The following is a 7,249-nucleotide window of genomic DNA, read 5'->3' as shown; positions in this document are numbered from 1 at the left end:
ATTAATTTTGGCTTTGTCATTCTAAGAAGGCTTTATCATTCTAAGAATTAAGAAATGTTAGTTTGTTAGGGTCATGTATGTAGCGATGGGAGAACTTTACACACAAACGTTATTAATTAGATGAAAAAAATTTCATGATGTCACTAATATTATATCCAAAGGAAATGACGCAATACATTTTCAAAGCCATTGAATTTTGATACTGGTAAATCCACATTGTTTAACTAGTTGGCTATTGACTGTTATCTTATTGATATGTGCTAAATTTGCCTCAATGGTTATGCGATATTCTTTTTTTCTCTCTTTTTTTTATCACAGAAATGGCTACTGGTCAACCTCATTTTCGGTTGATTTGGCTCATGGTGTATGTAACTTTTATTTGAATAGCCATGCATCTTTCTAAAATTAATACAAAATACCCTAGCAATGGAATTAAGCGATGTCCGTAGGTCGACCCTACAAATACAATGGAGGTGCATAAATCAGTATTTTCAGGAGCCAGAACCGATGTCGTGTATGGTCAACAAAAGTGAATAACGGGGTTGGGTAGGAACCGGTTCTGGATACGATCAGGTATTTGATCAGGTTTTATCGAGTTTTAGGCCGGTTCGGATATTTATTCAACCAGTTCCGGGTACGATTTTTTTAGGAACTGAAATTTGATTTGTACCTGCGAGTCGTGTCTGGTGGGAACCAGTTCCGGGTTGGGACACAATGTTGGGTCCGGAACTGAGTTTTGCCCACCTCTACCCTACACACTACTAAACTAATATCAATGGGTTACTCCGTCGATGATAATGGTTATTGGCGAGAAGCCTTATGTGATCCTTATCCAGTAAAATGAGCATGGACAAAATTTCATTATTATTATTAGGCAAATTGGATTTTAATAATTCCGTCTTTTTGCAGTTGCCGACAATAATCTCATATTATAAAATAGATGTCACCGGTCTCACATTTCACACTAATTGTTTTTATTAGACCATTATTAAAAAAACTTGTTAAGTTTTTTTTTTAAATTTCAAACTAATGTTTTAGGGTTTTTTAATCGAAATGATGATACGAGACGGTTGATAAAAAATTTACCTCGAAACGGTGCTAAAAATGACTTTTTTTAATGGAAGTTTAAGCACCCTAATTGAAGCACTATTTTGTCGTTTGGAGCAACATTTCGATGTACATTTAACATCAATCGACTTGTTTTCCTATTATTATTATTATTATTATTATTATTATAAACTTTGGTCACCAATTTCGACTGTAATTACCGACAACCAATGAATTCCACAGGTAATTTTTGACAACAATTTGATCCAAAATGGCAATCCACCAACCTTGTAATTTTTGATTTGATTTGATTTGATTTGATTTGATTTAGTTATACAAGCCATAACATATTATTTTTTTGGTCTTTAACACATGCGATATAGTCTCGGTGATTACCGACAAATTGTTATGCATCCACTTTGATTGGGTATGGAAAGGGCTTGTTCGTGGTAAATATTACACGGTGTGATTTTAGGCCACAAACATGCCATTTTGTTATTGAGCACAAGCCACTATACAATTTGTTATTGAAATCCAAACCTTGATTTATCGACATAATTTTGGTTTCACACCAAGAGCATGTGTAGGATTGAGTTTTAAAATAGCTTATTAACTTATTGGTTTTTCAAAAGGCTATTTTAAAAAAGCTAAGATTTGAGGTTTTTTGAAAACTATTTTTCAACTCTTTCAAAAAGCTAAAATAAAATGATTTTTTGTGATTGTCAAACAATTTTTAACTTATTGCCTTTTTGGAAAATCCAATAAGTCATTAAGGTGTTTTCAAACTTAATCCCAAACAAGCTCTGACAGTCGCCTGAAATGAATGGGTGAGAATATTATCGGATATCTAATCAACTATTACTGATGTTCCCTTGGTAATCCTTTCTCGTCAATCCGATGAGTTTTTTAAACTACAGAGCTACTTTTTAAAATATTAAAAAAAGTTGTAGAAAATTTCATCGGAGATTTGTCGATAATTACCGAAGGAATTGAGCATTCGGTAAAAGATCGTCGGTGATACCCAATAGTTTAGAGTGATAGTTAATAAACTTTTTAGAGTAAATCACAAATTTGGTCTTTTATGTACTACTTAAATTACGAAAAACGTTATTTAAGCTGAAGAGTACATCAAGTGTCGTTTGTTTTAAAAAATTATCACATAAAAACGTTTTATTCTGTCCACATATAGTAGTTAACTTTTGAGGTTATTTTATGAGAATGACATATAAAGTGACTGCTTTTTTAAACCGGTGTCGGCTCTTGAGCCAGCTAAATCAGTCGAAGACTTTAGGCCTTCATATGAAATAAGGGCTATGTATTATGAGTTTTTGAAAGTGAGTTTTTTTAGAATTAGTAACTCATTGATAGGCCACAAACAAAGAAGTAAGGCCTCATGTTCATTATCACTACATATCATCCATGTTTTGTATTTCTTAGATAGTTTTTGGTGCTATATGAATAAAAAAATAAGGAAAAACATTTTAGTTAGTTTTAGACTTTCGAATGCGTTATATCAGCTTGTTTAAAACAAATGATCTTTAACATAATTTTCTAGGTTAAATGACAGATTTTGTAAGGTAATATAAAAAGTAGAAAGTTTGTAATTTACTCACTTTTCTGTAATAAAGTACTAAATGAAAGTCATATTTTTGTTTGCCCTTCATTCAAAGACTTACTTTTCACAGGTGAAAGTTCTATTTTCTTTATGTTTCTAAATAAAGAGTTTTATAAGGTCCACACTTCACACAATATCTTGTTAAAAAAATAATTTAGAGATTGATAACGAGCAACAAGTCAAATATACCACAGACCACCATTAATGTAGTCTTCCAAACCCTACAAGAGTCTGAAGAAAAGAGAAAACGTGATCTAATGCTATTAAATATTATCACCGGCTACCTACATAAAGTTTATAACAAATCAATACATGTCATGTCAATTTTATACCAGGATATTCAAATTTTCTTATAGGTTGTAAGAAATATAGGTTGTAAATTTTAAGGATGAGAGTTGAGTTGGGAATGCTCTTAGCAATATTTCGAAAAACATGTAATGGAATATCACAGAATAAAATTCGAAGCTCGGGCCTCTTAAGATCATCATTTTTATGATCTTTGTCATTTTGGCTTATCATTATTTTTTCATAAAAAGTTATATAATTGTTAAATTTTATAGTGTTCATATCTTATCATACAATGCAATTTATTTCTTATCATTTCATAATGTCTTATACTTATTCTTTAGTCTTATAATTACGCCATGTGAGTGCTAGTCCATTGATTTACTTGACACCACATTGTTTTTCACGTGCATCAGTAACGATTATGGGAAAGGACCACTACGTAAACCATGCCAAGAGCACAAAAGCAATCGGTTGTCTTTACGTCTAAAACCTCACTTAAGTCAACTCACAAGTACTACTTGTATATAACATCACTTATATCATGTATCACTCTCAATGTGAATATGTATGCACATCATGCGACGACACGCTTACTTCACATAGGTGACACCTTTACACCATCCAACTATTATGGACAAACATTGCATTAACATGTCATGTGTGTTGTTACATAAGTCTTTATCTTATTGCAAACCGAATATATTTACTATCCGAACATTTATTTGTGGCCCTTGATAAGCTATACACATTTCTTAATCATGTTAGCTTTTATAATCTTTCATCATGGTCTAGTATCAAACTAGTTTTAAGAGTCATACATGTAACATGACAAAATATATATAATATCCTCGAAAGTAATGACCTACATAACAAAGAGTTAACTTTTCGGCACTTGAATCATGATTATCGTGAAATATGTGAACCAAGTTTAAGCAATTGTATTACAAGCTAGACACCAACATATCATATGCTTTGAGGCGTTCCAATTTATTCTAAACACCATCTTATCTTAAAAAGATTAGATAATCAATCACCTTTATGATTGTATTCATCGTAACTTTCATTAAATTTAAACCCAAAACCCGACCCGTTTTAAAATTTTTGGAATCTTTTTTTATTTCAATTGAAATGCTTATTGATTAATAATATTATTTCAATGTAATAAATTAATACCAAGTACCATTTTCATGTATTTTATGCCTCTATTATATTTAAATCAAGTTCAAGGGTGTAAAGTGTCAAATCCCAAAACCTGTTGAAAATCCACCCGTCGCACTACGTGTAACACCACGTCTCAAACCCTATAGGATTTAGCTTAGAATACTAACTTTTATAAGTATAGGGGCTAAATTGTAAATTCTGAAAATCTTGTCCCACCGCGGTACGCGACGGGGTAGGATTAACCCATTGCGTAGCGCGATGGGGTTGCTGAGTCAGTGGACACGTGTCAACACGTGGCGCGTTGTGACAGGCCATGTGTCACCACCAGATAAGGCGGCGTTATTTTACGGCGCCGCGGTACGCGATGGGTCCCAAGGAACCCATCGCGTACCGCGATGAGGACGAAAATTGGCTATAAAAGGGGGGTGACGGGCATGAGTCCCATTCATCCCAAACACACCTTCACTTTCACACACATAGCCTCGAAAGGCTTGCCCCGTTGCCGTAGCAAGCCGACGAGCCATTTTTTCGTAATTCGTGCAAGAAACGAAGTCGTAATCAAGTAGCAATCACATAAGCGAGTAGATCAAGATCCTGCATTTTTCTTATTATCATTCTAAGCATCCGAACTAAGGTAGGAGTTATGTTTAAGTTATTTGAATTATAGCTTAGACTATCAATCAAGGCTATGGCCTTTAACCTTGATCGTATTTTACAAACATTCATTCACAATCATATTTTCATAAACGTTACTCCATGAAGAAGTAATGTCAAACAAAAGATATATTTTGACGGGCATGTAGTAACTGGAAGGGGGATATCACTAGTAGTAAGTTTCTTGCCTAAGGAAAAGTAATTCGCAAAAATCCCAATCAACCGAGGGACCCGTTTACTTACCTGGAGAAACTTACCAACGTGTTAGAACCTATTAGGCCAAAGCATGCTATATCAAACGTCACATAAAACAAGTGTTTTTCATTCAAAAATCAAAGATAAACGATTTCAATGTTAAGCTTACAATCATAACTTAACAACATTTGAAGCATTCATACGAACCTATTTATGTATAGGTTAATATCATTCACAATCAATCAATCAGTCAAGGTTTTCCAACACCGATAGTACAGGTGAATACGTTAACCTTTTAATCAGTCAAAATATATTTATACTCAATGGGACGAACGAGTGTTTGTCTTAACGAGTCAATCAATGTTTACATGAGATTACGTGATCTCTAAAACGTTATAATACAAAGTAGAAATAAAAGCAACTCCGACCGAATACACATGTGTCTGGATCCAAACATAACCGTTCAGCCTAAATCATTCTAAGGCTACGTGGTCGTGGGCTAATGGTCATAACTAGTCTCCCGGTAAGGGCTACACGGCTCGGGAACAATTATGTGTGTAGGGCAGTGGTACATAGACCAAAAGTAGAAATGCTTCTGCTAAGTTTGTAAAGAAAACTATATTTGTATTGTAATGTTATTCAAATGTTTTATCGAGTCATACGTGTTCACCAGCATATAGCTGACGTATTTTTCCAACCCATTGCAGGTAATTAAGCACTAGTAGCAATAGCAAGGATTGGAGTCTTATGATGATAGAAACGCGTACAAGATGGCTCCGTTTTTTATAAACAAATCCTTGTATTATGAAATATATGTTTTGTAAACTCATACTTGGGTATTTAATTCCCAAGTAAATTTTCAATGTAAATTAATATTATATTCAACTTAAAGTCTTCCGCTAAAACTAACCCATAAACTCTGATATATTTACAAAACAGGTACCAACTTGTGGTCACACGCCTAGGCCCTAAGTCGGGGTGTGACAGGTTGGTATCAGAGCCATCGGTTTCAGCGAATTAGGTATTAAACATTTAGTACCTAGGCTTTAACCATTATAATTACTATGATTATTCGTAAGGATAAGATAGGATTGGTAAACCTCCTATCCCTAATCTAACTAAAGTGCAGATGTCTTATACTAACTACTTTGGTCGTAGACACCGAGTAGCCATTCGATCAAAACCGACAATCAATCACGAACCATCCGATATGGAAAGTAGCAATAGTTATAATACTAGTTTTTTCAGTCACAATCAACCAATCAATCCAGTGTTACCATATGGGAGCCAACCCGTGTATCTCCCAGGGAGTCAGCAAATGCCAATAGAGATTTCTGACGACACCACTGACAACATTCCTCAGTACTATCCTTCCGACATTCCAACCATCCTTCCGAGGAACAGGAAGTGCAAAGCAAGATCAAACAGGAAACTGAATCGGAATCATCAAGCTGGATGAATTGTCACTCTGATCAAAGGAGATGGCAATTTGGATCACCACCATTAAACTATCAATACGAGACCCCGCCAGCATCTACAGAACCCAGTCACAAACCAAAAATGAGGGTTAGCATACCCTATAAAAAGAGGTTTAACTCACCAATCAAAAACCCTTATGAATCGGAGGAAGATCCTGAAGAAGTGGAGGATCTCGAAGAAGAAGAGGAAAACAAATATCCTTACTTCCCTTCATATTTAGGATCAAGACCTTCAATTTCACAACAAGCAAAAGAGATTCGCGAGGAGGCAAATCTCATCGAAGAGTTTTACACCAATAACATTCTCGATGAAGAAATGCACGCATACGTTGTGAACCCGCATCTCTATCCACAAGAAAATGCATATCTCTTCCCAGCTGCATCTGCACCAACGGGATATCCGAACCCGCCAAATTCGGTGATGGACGAGCTGAGGAATGAGGTTGTGGATAAGAAGAAAATGGGAAGGAAAATCGTTAAAAAATGTGACAAGATGAAAAATCTTGTTAAAAAGTGGATTAAGGATTAGAAATCGTTGTTATGTACTATCATAAGTTGTGTGATCTTTTAAGATAAATAATGTAATATAAAGTGTGTCTTTTCTAAAAATTTTGTTTTATTCATGTAACAGCATGTCTAAAGTAAATACTAATCCAGAAACTCAAGTAAACAATAAAGGAAAGACAATTGAGGAAATTTTACAAGAAAAAGCTACCGAGGAAAATATTCAAGCAATACCGAAGGATTACGTACTCGGTATTCGCGATTTGATTAAAGAAGCCGTAAACCCAATCTATGAAATATTAAAAAA

Source organism: Bidens hawaiensis, unplaced genomic scaffold, assembly GCF_021521415.1.
Source record: "Bidens hawaiensis isolate Kalapana, Puna unplaced genomic scaffold, B.hawaiensis_p1.1 tig00055151_1, whole genome shotgun sequence".
NCBI lineage: Eukaryota > Viridiplantae > Streptophyta > Magnoliopsida > Asterales > Asteraceae > Bidens > Bidens hawaiensis.
The sequence above is the reverse complement of the archived record's forward strand: the minus strand, read 5'-3'. Positions refer to the sequence as shown.